The sequence below is a fragment of the Xyrauchen texanus genome, chromosome 38, assembly GCF_025860055.1.
Source record: "Xyrauchen texanus isolate HMW12.3.18 chromosome 38, RBS_HiC_50CHRs, whole genome shotgun sequence".
NCBI classification, from domain to species: domain Eukaryota; kingdom Metazoa; phylum Chordata; class Actinopteri; order Cypriniformes; family Catostomidae; genus Xyrauchen; species Xyrauchen texanus.
The window spans coordinates 15,058,318-15,074,200 of NC_068313.1; positions in this window are offsets into that span (position 1 = coordinate 15,058,318).

Consider the following 15,883-nt stretch of genomic DNA (forward strand, 5'->3'; position numbering starts at 1 on the left):
TTTAGCTATTAGTCTTACAAATTATTTGTGCTTCATTAAAAATACGATCTATATCTGTATGTATCTATATCATAAGTTTAAAAAAGCCCAGCTAACAAAACAACAAAAAAGTAACAATTCAAAAGATAAAAATGGATAATGTCAATTTAAGAGATAAACAGCTGTTTATTTGTTTTAATGAATACTTTAATTAATAATTTTTTTCAAGCATAAGTTTGAGGTCTCTTCCTTATTGAACATGTGAATTATTCACCAATCCAAATGTTTTTGAGGCACATAAAGCTGAATAGAACTCAAAACCATTGCAGAGGACCCTTAAATTCATTTTCAGGAAGATTAAACAAAAATGTTGGAGTACTATACCTTTGATCAAGTTCAAATCTTTCCAAGCAACAATTATAACATTCAGGTATACCTTTCAAATCAAGTCAAAAAGATAAAAAAATCTCAGACCATGCTCTTTTAAATCTACAAATGTGCTTTTTGTGTATAATGTATGCTATTCACATTTGGTCATAGACCTTTATTAACAAAACATTATGAATATAAATTGGAGTTTCCAATTAGTAATCTGAACAATGGACATATTTACACAAGCATATATTTTTATACTGTTTTGTTCTTAAACTATGCCTGGTACATAATCAGCTGGATATTCATTAAATTTGATAGAATTGACAATATTTGTTAAGCTCTTTTTAGAACACTTTTAACTGATCAAGTTTAAGCATGATTTACCATCTTTACTGGGGCCAGCTTAGGAACTGCTTATAAAGCACAGCAATTTCACCTGCATTGGGGAAAGAATGTTGGAACTGGATCAGAACATACTATAGATGGAGAGTGGTATCCTATGGAGGTATTAGACCACTATACTGAATATATTGAGAGGTTATATCCATACAGTTGTGATTAAGGAGCTAAGCACCTCAACCAGGCATTGGCCAGAGCACTTAAGGACAAATAAGTATTCTATTCATTGTGTTGCATCTTATTCATTTTATAGACTAATTTTGATGTACTGTGGCTTATTTCTGTTGTGTTTGCAGCTTTTATTTGCTTTGCTAAATTGGTTCTGTTGTGCTCACCTGGGCCAGCGTACACATCCCTTTTGACTAAAATAATGCAGTTTTAGTCTCAAAAGACTGTTAGAGTCAGGGTAAGATTTAGGTGTTGGGTTTGGGTTTGGGTTAGGGTTAGGGTTAGGAGTACAGAATATAATGTAATTACTACTAAATGTTGGAGAAAATGTCAGATGCAATGTGCCTTTCAAGTCACATAAGAAGTAAAGGAAAGAACACATTTTGGGTCCCAGTACTGTCGTGCATGACTGTAGTTTCAGTTTTGGACTCTGGTGGCACTTTGAACATTCCAGAAGCATAGTATGGCATTAGTAGACAAAACAATTGACCTCTTGTTGCAGATTTCCTGTGAGATCATATAAATGTATGTTTATGTTGTTTTTACGCTCAACAAATTCAAATGTATATATTTTTTCCTTGTTCATTGTCGTACACAAGTCATACACTCTGCACCACACATTTTAACCTTATAATTACTTTTTAGTGACTCTTTGATGTAGTGACACTAGGGGCCCAGAGCTTGGATGCATGGCTAGTGCTTTCCAACCTATAGTGTTGGTTGTCCAGGACCATCCACCTCGGTTCCGTGGCATCCAATTCACAGCAGAGAAGGTCAAGAACACCGCCGTCCTGCATGCAGAAATCATGGTCCTTCTGCAGAAGAGCATGATAGAGCCTGTCCCTCCAACCAAGATGAAGAAAGGGTTCTACAGCCCATACTTCATCGTGCCAAAGAAAGGCAGTGGGTTGCGGACAACCTGGGAGTTCTGAACCGGGCCTTGCACAGACTCCCGTTCAAGATGCTGATGCAAAAGTGCATTTTGCTGTCTAGGAATTCAGGTCAACTGGAAAAAGAGCAAGCTCTCCCCGGTTCAGAGCATCTCTTTTCTCGGCTTGGAGTTAGACTCTGTCTCAATGATAACGTGCCTCACAAGTGAATACAGTTGGTGCTGAGCGGCCTGAAGTCATTCAGGTGCAGGACAGCGGTTCCAATGAAATACTTTCAGAGGCTCCTGGGGCATCCTCATCGGTGGTCATGCCACTTGGGTTGATGCATATGAGACTGCTTCAGCACTGACTGCAGACTCGAGTCCCAAAGTGGGCATGGCACAAATTGCATGGCCATCACACCGGTCTGCAGCCATTTATTCAGCTCTTGGACAGACCTTGTTTTCTGCGGAAAGGAGTCCCCCTACAGCAAATGTCCAGGTGCATTGTGGTTACGACAGACGCCTCCAAGTTAGGCTGGGGCACTGCGTGCAATGGGCACGCAGCAGCTGGCTCCTGGACAGGACCGCGGCTGTGTTGGCACATCAACTGCCTCGAGTTGCTGGCAGTACTGCTCGCACTGCGGAGGCTATTGCTGTGGATCCAGGGCAAGCACATGTTGGTCCGGATGGACAACATGGTGACAGTAGCATATATAAATCGCCAAGGAGTCTTACATTCTCCTTGCATGTCGTAACTCGCCTCCTCCTCTTGGGTCATCTCCTCCTCTTGGGTTAGTAGCAGCTAAGGTCACTGCGAGCTACTCACATCCCATGCAGCCTCAACGCCACAGCGGACACGATGTCACAGCAGGTGATGCTCAGGGGAGAGTGGAGACTCCACCCCCAGGTGGTCCAGCTAATTTGGAGTCAATTCAGCAAAGCACAGGTAGAACTGTTTGCTACCAGGGAATCCTCCCACTGCCTGCTCTAGTACTCCCTGAAGGGATCTCCCCTAAGGACAGATGCGCTGGCACACAGCTGGCCCCTGGGGCTGCGCAAATACACGTCCCCCCCCGTAAGCCTACTTGCACAGACTCCGTTTAAGGTCAGGGAGGACGAGGAACAAGTCACCATTGTGGCTCCATACTGGCCCACCCAGACTTGGTTCTCGGACCTCAAGCTCCTCACGACAGAACCTCCCTGGCAAATTCCCCTGAGACCTCCTCTCTCAGTGATGTGGCATCATTTGGCACCTGCACCCAGAACTCTGGAATCTCCATGTCTGGTTCCTGGACAGGATGCGGAAGACCTAAGTGGTCACCCACGGTGGTTAACACGATCACTCAGGTTAGGGCGCACTACATGAGGCAGCTCTATGCCCTGAAGTGGCGTGTGTTCACGAGTTGGTGTTCTCGAGGCGAAGACCCCCATAGATGTGCAATCGGGGACCTGCAGAAGACTCTCACATAATCCTGAGACCCAGACCGGGCTATGTGCCCAAGGTTCCCACAACCCCCTTCTGGGATCAGGTGGTGAGCCTGCAAGTGCTGCCCCGGGAGGAGGCAAACCCAGCCTTGTCATTGCTCTGTCCGGTGCATGCTTTGTGCATCTACTTGGATCACATGCAGAGCTGTAGGCGCTCTGAGTTGCTTTTTTGGGGCCGGTGAGGGAGGCTACGTGCAGTCCGAGTGCATCTGCTATTACGCATGCAGTAGCCTGCTTGCACCTGCAGTCCATGTAAAACAGTTCAGCTGTTGTGGCATTTTGTATAGGGACCCCTAGTGTCACTACATCGACACAACATTGAGTGAGTGACAGATAGAGAACGTCTCTGTTACTGTCATAACCTCCATTCCCTGTTGGAGGGAATGAGACTTTGTGTCCCCCTTGCCACAATGCTGTACTACCCACTGAAATGTCCAGTACCCTGTCTCGGCTCCTCAGTACAAAACCTGAATGAGTGGTTGTGAGCCAGCTCCTTTTATTCCCATATGTCTGGAGGAGTGGCATGCAAATTCCACTCGCCAATTCTCATGGGCCTTTTCTCAAAGATCTGAGGTGTTTAGGGCTCCCAATAGTGACCCCTAGTGTCAATACATTGACACAACATCTTGTTTCCTCCATCAGGGAATGGAGGTTATAACAGTAACAAAGACATTTATTGTGTTCATTTAGAGTCCCACAGACACACTTCATTAACCCTACCCCTAAACCTACCTTAACCTTACCTTAGAAAATATAACCTTGGCTTGATGCAATCTACACACAAGCGATGCTGAGCCACGGTTACGACCCTTCTCTGCTCTCCTCGACGTTTCGACGCAAATCACTGCAACGAAATCAACATTTATATATATTTTTATCTATTATTTTAACATTTAGAGTGGAAACAGGAAATCGGATGGGAAAAAGAGTGGGACAAAACAAGGATTTGAACTGCAGCCGCTATGACAGCAGTACACATTCACACACCTTCTACACACCCCATACCACTGCAGTGACACTTATTGTTTGGTTTGTCATATATTTCTCTGGTTCCACCAGACTATTGGTGTGCAAATAGCTGCCATGTGTAGCAGATGCTATTTACACATGGGTGCAAACAGACACTCTGTAAAATGAATTACCTTAATTAAAAGTCAGTTACTGTAATCTGACTACACAGATTTTAAATGTGATGCATATTGTTTGCCTGTTATAATTATTAGAATAACTAGTTGATTTGCAATTTGATTACACAAAACACTGATAAACGTGCACAGACACAATATTATTTAGTTGCTGAATGGCGTGTTCAGTTTGTTAGAGCTACAATAGCTTATCATTGTTTGGTCATATTTTACAGGAATCAAAGAGTGCCAATAAGAAATATGAGTCCATCATAAATTCCCTGATCAAAATGAAACTCCCAGGTAATATTTTTATTTACTAATCTTCAAAGGTTAATAAATCTTTTTTTTTTTTTTTTTTTCTGATTAAAGGTCTTTTATGATACAAAGCAGTGAAGGTCATACATTGTCTAATATATTGAGAGACCAATTATATAATGTATTATTATTCTGATAGGCTATTGCTATATTTAGACAAGGTGTGTTAAAGAACAGAAACTTTATAACAACCTATGAAACATCTATTTTTAGGCACCAACGCAACGCTTGAAGCTATTTCGTTAGACATGCTGATTCCCTCTGATGAGACCCTGTGGTGATACTTTCGCTACCAGGTGTCTCTCACACACCAGGCTGTTCTGAAGCTGTTGTCTGGACTGCATTTGAAAAACCCATAACACTCAGCAAGAAACAGGTAGTTTATGAAGGACTGAAACTTTTCTTGAGCATGCAGGAAAATCACACCGTTGGCCAAATCTGTTGTTTGATCTTTGTCTTACAGCTCTTTGCAAGTCTGTGGTTTGGAAACGAAACTGCCATGGTAGACACATACCGACCCATTCAGCCCCAGAATGGATGTGAGGTGTCTTACTCCATGAGTATTGTTGTATGTGTTAGCACTACCTTATTGGTCAGCTCTGTTTTCACAACCCTCTCTGTTCTCACAGGGTTAGGGTTAGGGTCTGATTAATAGATAGTGCATCTGTTATCTATTGGGGAATTTGCTTAAAAACATGTGTTATTTATAATTCAATAATAAATCAAGTCAAGTCCAATCAAATTTTATTGCTGTCCAATTATGGGTAAAAAATGGTATTACTCCAACCATTGGGGGTTCTAGCTTGTATGCCGCCCTGAGCGGCTGCCCATGTTGCCCATGCCTAAATCCGCCTCTGCCTCCAACAGGCCCTGTTGCTATTCTAACATAAGAATGATATTGTACACTGCATGTCATTTTTAAATCCTTTTATGGAGAATGCATGGGAGGATTTCAACTTATATGTCAGATGCTAATTATTATTTAATTAATGTTTTGTATAATTAAATCAGTGTAGATTTAAAATCACACAAGAGCAAAAATTCTCAATTACAAATGCTAATGAAGAAATGTGTTATTCACAGCAGCAGTATAAAAGTCACTGTAATAGAAGAAAAAAATTAAATGAATAATAATTGTGCTATAAATAAGTAAATGATGTTGTTTTATATTTAGCCTTTAATTTAAGATACTTCAATTTTTATCAAATTTTATTTTATTTTATTTTGTAGCAAAGTAGAAAGGTATACATTGTTTATTTTGAATGTTTGGTATAGATTTAGGATTTTTAGGATTTTGCATGTCTAAAAAAAAAGAAGCTAGTTGTGAATTGCCCGGCCCATCAGTCGGCACGGCAACAATAGTCTTTTTGCAGCATTGCGTTTATTTGGGTATAGTGAAAAATGTGTGAACCCTCAGAAATTCCATTTGCAGTCAGTCACAATTACTTTATTCCATGAGTGAAGCATCTAATTGCATGGAATTATTGAGATAAAGTCAGTTATATTAGGATGTACTTAAGATTTAATTCTATTCTAGAGTTTATTCATTAGTGCCATGGAAGAACAAAACCGCTTTTCTCCCATTAATAGAGTCTTCATCTGATGTGAGTGTAGAAATTTCTGTCCAGAAATATTAATTTCTTTCGGTTTAAAAGTTTGACAATAAGCTCAAAAAATGTATTTGTTTAAATGTCTACAAAAAGACCCAAAAGAGTTTAGAATGTTGCTCAATGGAGGATTTGTCATTTTGAGTCTTAATGCAGAGCATAACCAGATAATTTTGCATACTTATAAGGTATCATAAAATCTCCACAACTTTTCCAGGTGTGATAATAAAAAAATTAAGGGTTATATTTCCAGGTTTTGAATGACCATCCATGGACAAAGTTGAATAGACTGCAGATGATATGAGACAATACAGAATAATTGGTCTTGTTTTTGTTTTTCTTGATTGTAATTTCTGTAGAAAATTATTGTAATCTTAGGTTATTCTTTTCTTTTTTATATATTGTCTATTGTAGAATCCAGTTTACAGTACATAAATAAATAGATAAATAAATAAACACTAAATGGATAATCACTCAATGGTAATTATGCAGTTCAACGTAACATGATTTAAAAAAAAACCTGTGCATTGCCTAGTTTCTCATTGGTGTTCGAGGCTCATTGGCTAGATTCATTATTGATAGAGGAGGGCTTGCAGTAAATAATTATCTTTAATTAATTTTGTTAATTAATATTAACTGTCACAAGCAGTGTTGGCAATTTGGGGAAGTCACCAAATTTAGTTACTTTCTCTTAGTTTTGAGACAAGAAGATATTTGAATATATTTAGTGTTTTCTGGTGATTTTGGGCATTTAATAATTAAACACATATGCAAAGTCATACTATGCAATAACAAGTCAGATGTAACAAAACATGCATTGAATGCTAAGCACATTGTGAGAGCAGAACCGTTTTATGATCATAAGCAGGTGCGTATGGACTGTATTACCTAGGAATTTGTCTGTTGCTAAAACTGAATGTAACTACACCTGTAACATTGCTGACCATGGATCATTCAATTTACCACTTGGATTTATGTAAAGATATTGATACTGCTGCCATCAAATTACACGGGACCAAATACACTGCCTTAATTAAAAAAATATCAAATAAATTGGTCCACACTTTTCCTCTGTGAAATTGTTTTATGCCCCTTTTAATATGTTTCTAAATATATATATATATATACACACACACACCTCTGCGGGTCTATATATAGAGTGTTTTCTTATTTGCCGAATTATGTGACTTTTGAGGGTGTTTTTGGAGATTTTAAGAGGAAGGGGTTTGGCAACACTGGTCACAAGATCATTAGCTGTCCAACATACAATATGGATCACTGGAAAGGCAGAGCTGCTCTTGTCACTGGTGCTTCAGTGGGAATCAAAGCTGCAATTGAAAAGTCTCTTTCCAGCGTGGCATGAAAGTGCTTGGCTGTGCCAGAAACATTGAACAAATAACTGACAAAAAGTTTAGCTTTGCAACGGAAGGTAAATTAACGTTGGTGTATGATGCTGCATACAACCAACTAGCAAGAAATCTATTGAAAATCTTTATCCATATTAAAGTTGATGAAGCTTGAAATTCACATTCACATTTACATAGTCACTTAGCAGACGCTTTTATCCAAAGTGACTTACAAATGAGACACATAGCAAGCAATTTGTCATACAAAGTTAAACAACATCTGCAGTATAGGACTGCCAATTTCTCACAGTGGCTGGAGTAGTAAAGATTCTAGCACAGAAGAAAGAGACAAACAATGATTTAGTTATTTGTTTATTTTTGTACATTAAGTACATTAAGTGCAGGTTTAGTGCAGTAATACGTGCAATTAGTGTGGGTTGATTAATTGCTTGTGGAACAAATGTGTTTTCAGCTGGTCCTTGAATGTTGAGAAGGTAATAATGAAGTATTATTTTATTTATTCTATGTTGCATTGGTGCTATGTGAGCATGACTGACATCCCCCCCACCCCCCATCTTTGCTCCTTATCGAAAACGCTTCTTGTTTGCCTTGTCTGCCCTTCTTTGTCTCCCAATTACACTCTCTGTAGAGAAATATTCACATAATGTCTTAGTGACCTCAGGATTGCGCTCAGTTCTTGCACCACTTTGGACTCCAGACTGTCCCCTTGTCATCTCCCATATACTCCAATCTTTTATTCTGTACCTCCATCTTGGAAGGTGTGTTTGCTTCTTGTTTGAATTGTGGTCATATTTCAATTTCCGACCTGTATATTGGTGGCACTTTTTACTCTATTCATTTAACATTCCCAAAAAACACTTTTTTAGATATAAACAGTTACAAGACTAAGTGTGAAAACACTTTTTTAAGTTCCATGACAAGCTTTCTCTCTCTTCAGCAGGCACTGTCTTAGATGTCAACCCTTGTTCCTGAGATTTCAAAATACGTCTTTTCATTCTACGTGCTCAGTCCAATGACTCTCTCCATACCATTTGGACCCTAAACTCAGTATATCAAGCACTTCAAGTACAGTGTGGTCCGCTGCCCACCGTTTGTTTTAGCACCAGAAACCATCGGCTGTAGAGGCCTTTCTGTGTGTTGCACAGCAGTACATGCTCTATCGCATCTTTGGAGAGGGACATCTTTGATGTAAAAACCAATGCGCCCTACACCGTATGGAGGAGGACAGAAAGCAGTTGAAGCAAGAAGGCCGCCTTGTGAACAGAAGCACAATGAGCTTTGTCATTTGCACTGGGGCTTGGCAGGCTTCTGGCATGCTTTCAATGGCAATTCAACAGTTGCTAGACTAAGATTGCATTCAAATTCCTTGGCTGCAATGCCAGGGAAAGCAAAAGTGCTGTCCTGAAAACATGGAAGAACCCACTCTGCAGGGCAAGCAACTAGCATGCATGCCTCATGCATATTCAATAAGGTATTTTGTTAATGTTGTGAAAAAACAGGCATTGAAGTGACCTGCAATAACAACTGCCACAACTTGTTTCTGGCTTGTCAATGGTGGGGAAGCGAGAGGGCCTCCCATGGAATCACAGTTTTAGGCATTTACCATACCTACTTGATGCCAGAAGAAAGCCCTTCATATGACTCAAATCCCCAGGTTGTGACAGCAGCATTCTGACACGATGCCAACAATAGTAAAACTTGCACTGAATGTAACCTGTGTCATGTTGCCAATTCGTTCCCATCTTGCAATGGCAAGGAGAGTGAGAGGACTGAGGGGACTACATTGAGGATATAGAGGGTCAGGAAAAAAACACTGCATATGTCTTAAGTTGTTGTGTTGTAACATGCCAGTATTGTGGTACCTCGCTGACAACAGCAAGAAAGGCAATGAAGTGACCAGCTTCATTCTGAAAATTCATTCTGCCAATAGATTGTCATGATTCTAAAGGGCTTCGAGATTGTCAGTCCTGGCCAGGGGTGAAAATGTCATCAAAATGTAATAAACATAACAATTTTCAAGAGCAATTTTTGAAGGGGACACCAAGGGTTTTTTGTTGTTGCCCCGTTTGCATTTGTATTATTTTATTTCTTAATTAACAATACACATATTTTAATGATATTTTAGGGGGGGGACAACCCTCAGATGGGGGGGTCCTGACCCCCCCGCGATTTCCACCTATGGTCCTGGCAGGAGTTTCCCATAGCATCAGCTACTAACACAGTGTCGTTATGACTTGCGAATGACTTGAACTCAACTGTACTTACTCCCATTGACAATGGCGCAGCTGCACATTTCATTTAAATTTTTTCTCAACTTTGTATTGCCAATGGTTGCTTTCATCTTGATGCCGAAAATCGCCATCTTGATTTCAAAATGTATGACTCCTGTGACTTTGTTGCTGCAGAACTTTGTTGGTGTGAACTAGGACTGGGTGATTTATAAAAGGGAAAAGAAATTAAACATAGGGTGCGTATCAGTCAGCTCTATAGTTCTGAAATCAGGGCACTGACCAGGAAATCTGCAATTTCTAGGGCTGCCCCAATCACAATATCATTTCAGCTCCATAAAAGTTCCCATAATGCACTTTAAGAACCAGGGGGCATCGTTATCATGTTCCCTTACCGGAAACGTTGTCAGGTCTTCTGAAATCACTCAATTTGTAAGAGGATGAGGACAAGCACAAGTATAAAGCCTTATTTTCTCTTTAAAAGACAATTACAGTATCTTTCATCCATTATGTTCTGAAAGGGAAATACATCTTTTAAATATTAGATTTGTTAGTAAAACATTAAAATTAAAATTTTTCTTAATTTATTTCATTTATCTTTCAAAATAACACTATATGTTTTAAAATCTGCATCGAATTTTTTTTGCTGATTAATACCAGCTGTATTTAAACAAGTGACCTTGTAATCATGTCTCAGGTAATTGAGTCATGAGTGTCCCAATGTTCACTGGATCAACACCCTTGCCAGTGCCCAATTTAGTGATCACGATATAGTCTGGATCAAAAAACATAGGTAGCTGACTTGCTGCCTAATCAGTTATTGGCTTAACTGACAGCGTTTTTTGAATGAATTTGACTCTTAAGATAGCTGGTCTTAGAAAAAGTTTAAAAAGCACCATCCTGCCTCCATATACAAACTCCGAAAGCAGCATCTTCCAGTGTTTGGACGCAGCAATACAGAGTCATCACAACAGAGGGAGCTAGGGAACTCATTGAGACACAGCACAGAAACATATAACAGATACTACAAGGAAAACATTTAAGCATATATTAACAGTTGAAACAATAAATACAACAACAGGGAATGGTAATTTACATAACAGATGAATCCAAGATATTTTCAAAAAAATAACATTTTGTAAGTGAATGCAATTGGACAGTCAGTTTGCACCCTTGAGGCTTTCCTGTCCATGAAAGAATGTTGATGATGGCCATTTCATTGATATTAAAAAGTACAGAAATGTTTTATTGGGCATTTTATCTGCATTCGTATTCCTGCAGGCACCAATGTATTCAATATCTTAAAATAAGTTTCAGCATGTGTGGACACAGTGTCATGCACAACACTCCTACAATGTCATTAAATACAGTATGCTGTGACTGATCTCAAAGAGGGCTTACAGGAGGCCAAGACTCACATATGTGCCCCAGTAAGACCAAATCAACAACTCTTTTGGAGGAAGAATTTCAAGTAATATGATTATTCATAGTAAAACATGTCCAAAAGGGTATAGTGTCACTAAGAATGTTCTCTTTGTTCTCAAGGATTTGTGGAGACACAGCTTGCCTACTGATTCCTTAGTCACAACTCAGAAAGGGCTGCTGCTGCTGCATATAAAAGTATAAAGGTATTAACAAATCCTGATTCTTGTCTTGGAGCATTCTGTAGTTCTTTATTAAAATGTTTAAAATATTGAAATGTCCTATTTACAGTGTCTTCAAGCAGATGACATTACCAATGCAGTGTTATTTGTCCTTAGGTAATTTTATTTAAGCACTTTATTGTTCTTCTATGGATTATTATTATTATTCATTTTCAAGGTTTTCGGTACATTTGGGGTACTTCACATGCGTGTAAACTCTTGAAATTTTGCACACACATAGCACACCCTTGAAAATGGGCATGTAAGGGAAGCTCTAAAGCATACCCATTTTCAACTAGTCACCAAAATTTGTACATATATAGTTCTCATAAAATCCAAACAAGTTTCATAATTATAGTCATTAGCCATTTTGTATTTTTTGAAAATCGCAAGCTCTGAACTTTTAAATACTCCTCCTAGGGGATTCATGTGACTGGCACCAAATTTGTGCAATATCATGCAAAGACATTGTAAATGCTAAATTGCAAACCGATTTTTTTATATTTTGAATGTTGTCGCCATGGCGAAGCAATACATTTATGGCTAAAAATGTGAAACAGGAAGTTCCTTCTATCTTCTATGTGCATTGTATGATTTTGATGAAAATTTAGCTGTATGTTTGGTAATGGGGGCTGATCACATGGATATGGCTATTATGTTTACATGAATTGCTTCAAAATTCTTTAGAATAATGTCAAGACACTGCTGATGTAAATTTGTAAAGGAATATTTGAAATCTTAAATACTGTTGTCATGGCAACACATTAATTGTTATTATTCTTTTCTTCCTATATTTGGGTGTTTTTGAGGCATTGGCATGCTTAACATTTCATGAACTTTTGCACTCATCAGAGTCGTTGGCCATTAGGTCTGGGCAAGAGTTCACGCATGGGTGTGTGGGGTGGCTCTGTAGCATTCTGAAATGTGCGAGAAACATGCTCTATGCAGGTATACAAATCCCATTTCAAGTATGTGGTCCATATATAGCCGTAATTTACAGGTGGGACATGTCCCTACCACTTTTTGTATTTGCCAGTTTTAACCACCACTTTTTGAAATAGCTTAGGTCTTGAGGAGTAGTTTCCATTTAGTTTCTGTGTGTTATATGTTGTGTCCCAGTGCTTGAATTTGTTATTTTTTATGTTATAATGAGTGTTCATTGCAGCTTTTATCAGTGGCATTGAGTATGTTGTATTTAGTTGTAAATGATGTACAACAGTGAAGAGTAATCATATTTTATTATCTCTACCCCCAAACCCCAAGCCCAACCCTAACCTTCAGTGTAGTTAAATTGTAATCTAAATAATAAAGCAAAAAGGGAAAATGTGATTTCTAAATTGCGTTCGTCATTAATTTTGTGAACGCAGTTACTTCCTGGTTTTGTCGAGAACAAAGAAAAAACTGAGATTGCCACTGAGATCAGGAAAAGGTTAATGCCTCTGAGTTGAATGCCTCTTGCCAGTAACTCATGGGGGCAAAATGGGATCGATGTCAGGGTACTGAATCATTTGGTAGCAAAATGGCGACCTCCCATGTGTACGAGCGAACTGCGGAGATCTGGGGCTGGCCGCGTGACCAGGGGGCAAAAAGGTTCCTCCCATGTTGTCCGGGCAAGCCCAGATTGCTGCTCAACAACTGCCGGCGGCTAACCTCCTGGCTTATAAGGACCTGAAGAAGTCCATCCTGCAGCGGGTTGGCCGCGAGTCCAGAGCATTATCGCCAGCTGTTTCGTTTGCCTTCACACAACGGCTCAGTGACGCATGCCAGAAATGGCTGCTGGCGGGGGCTCTTGACATCGTGTTAGTGATTGACCAGATTATGCTGGAGCAGCTAATCCATTGTTCCTGCCCCACGGGGGGCAGTGGGGGTTTGCACTGCCCCCAGCATCTACGGTGCCCCGCCACCCTCCCCCTCAGGTGGAAGTATCCGCTGATGCAGGTGCGGGTGTGGTGCCTGGGCCAGCCTGCTGGAGTTGCGGGGATCCGGGACACCTTCAGGATCAATGCCCTGGGGTGGAGCTGGGGATGGTGGTCAGGTCCCCGTCACTCTGCAGGCTGCCCCCGATCGGGCATGAGTGGTAAGTGTCAAGGGGGGTACTCACCAAGCATTGGTGGACAGGGGTTGAAATCAAAACACAATTCACCAACGCTTGGTTCAGCATGAGGCTTTTGGCACAGCTAAAACGTTGAGGGTGCAGTGTGTACATGGGGATATTCACAACTACCCTGTGGTGATCCTTGTGATTAAATTTCGGGGAACAAAACAGTTAGCCACGGTTAGTTCCCTCCTCACACATCTGCTAATTTTGGGGACTAATTGGCCTGAATTTAGAAATGTATTAAAGGGAATATGCACAGATGGGTCCTACACAAATGTGACAAGATGTGAAGTGTGTGATGCTCTGGCAGGGGAGGAGCAGCCGGGACCGTCTTCGTCAGCTCCACGTCAGGATGAGCCTGTTGCCATTTTTTTAAGAAATTCCCCTTATTACCATAAACCTTGTGTATCTTTAACTGCACATTGTCAAATAAATAACCAGTCAGTAACTGCACTGCTTAATTTAAGTTTCACAGGTCTAAAGTACAACATTAAATAAACACAGGAACAGTCCAAGAGACAGTTTAGACTACAGGAATGTAGTCTAAAGGCCCCAGACCACTTACAGAGAAGTTCTTCTTCATTCTTTGTTCAGAGGAAAATAAACTAAAACAAATTGAAACAACATACTATATTCAAACATTTATATAACCGCCACACTGCAGGGGGAGGCATTTAGAAATGTTTTTAAATATGAGGACGCTCAAGACTATGTGTAAAACATCAACTAAAACTACACATAAAATGTATTGTCAATGAATTCATGCCTCATTCTATGAGTAGAATTCACACAGGAGCAGTAAAAGAAGCTGCTTTAACTACTCCATGATGATTTAAAGTAATATATATATGCTGTGGATAATGTACTGTGTAATTTTTGCGGAAAGATTGCATTGTGCATCCATGGCACTAATTCGCTAACACAATATACGGGGCCATAATATGCACCGATTACACTCTGTTATTGTAGTTTAAGATGAAACTGATCATAACGATCATACAGAGTTTGCACCTGCTCACTAATAACTCTGCACGCTGCTGTGAACGGGAATTTACTGTCGCCTAAAAGGAAGTGGAGCTCCACGTCACATCTACTGATGATGTGGACCAATGGCAGAAAGAAGGTGTTTAGCAGCCGGAATTTTTTTTATGAAAGAACCACTGAAATGAATGCAAAAACACCTTTGTTTTGTAAGGATTTTGTTCTCATGATGTCACACCCTTTTGTTCTTCGATTTTGTATAAAGTATGCAGGCGCCTTAATGTTGGATTTCAGGCTTGTGAGACTTCCAGAGTTATTTAATTTTGAGTTGGACATTCATAACTTGTGGACCAGTGTAAGATTAAATTAGTAACTGCTCCGATTGATGTAAAAGCGCTTTTGCTTCACACAAAAAACAGATTCATAACAGTCATTTGTTTGGGAAACGGACTACACATACAGTGCTGTATGTTTGTGGGGTTAAAGCACCCTGTTTCCAAAAGATTATTGGAGATTTGGGCTTCCTTAAACTTCCATCAGGATCAGTGGATCAGGACAAACTCCGGATTTGCCATAAATTATTAATATTTCAAAGATCACTGTCTTTGTTATGTGGATAATGCTCCAATAAGATCCACTTACTTCTTTTCACACAGAAATATTGCAAACTCTGAGCAATTCCTGTGACAGATATAAGGTCAATGATACCACCATTTAAGATCTAATGGGACGAATGGAATCCCATCTCCCCCACAATGCATAGACTACTGTTTGTGAAAAGATACAGTATGTAAATAAAAACAATGTAATACTTTAAAATTATGTCTTTGCATTTATTTTAACTGCAGTAAGTAACTTGTTCAATCACAAACAGGTGTTAAGTTTTACCAGAGAACACTATACTGTATATAAGAACAACAGGGAATAAGAATTTAAATGGGAGACAAATCCAAGATGAAAAGAATCGTATTTTGCAGATGAACGTCACTGGACTCTCAGTGCTCACCCGTGAGGCTTACCTCTCCATGAAAGACAGAAATGTTGAGATGGCCATATCATTAATATTAACAGGTAGAAATTTTATTGGACATTTTATCTGCATTCATAATCCTGCCAGAGACTAGGCACCAAAGATTTCAATATCTAAAAATATGTTTCATCATGTGTGGACACAGAGTCGTACCCAACGCTGATGTACACTTCTACACTGCCAATAAATATGCTGTGACTGCTATCACAG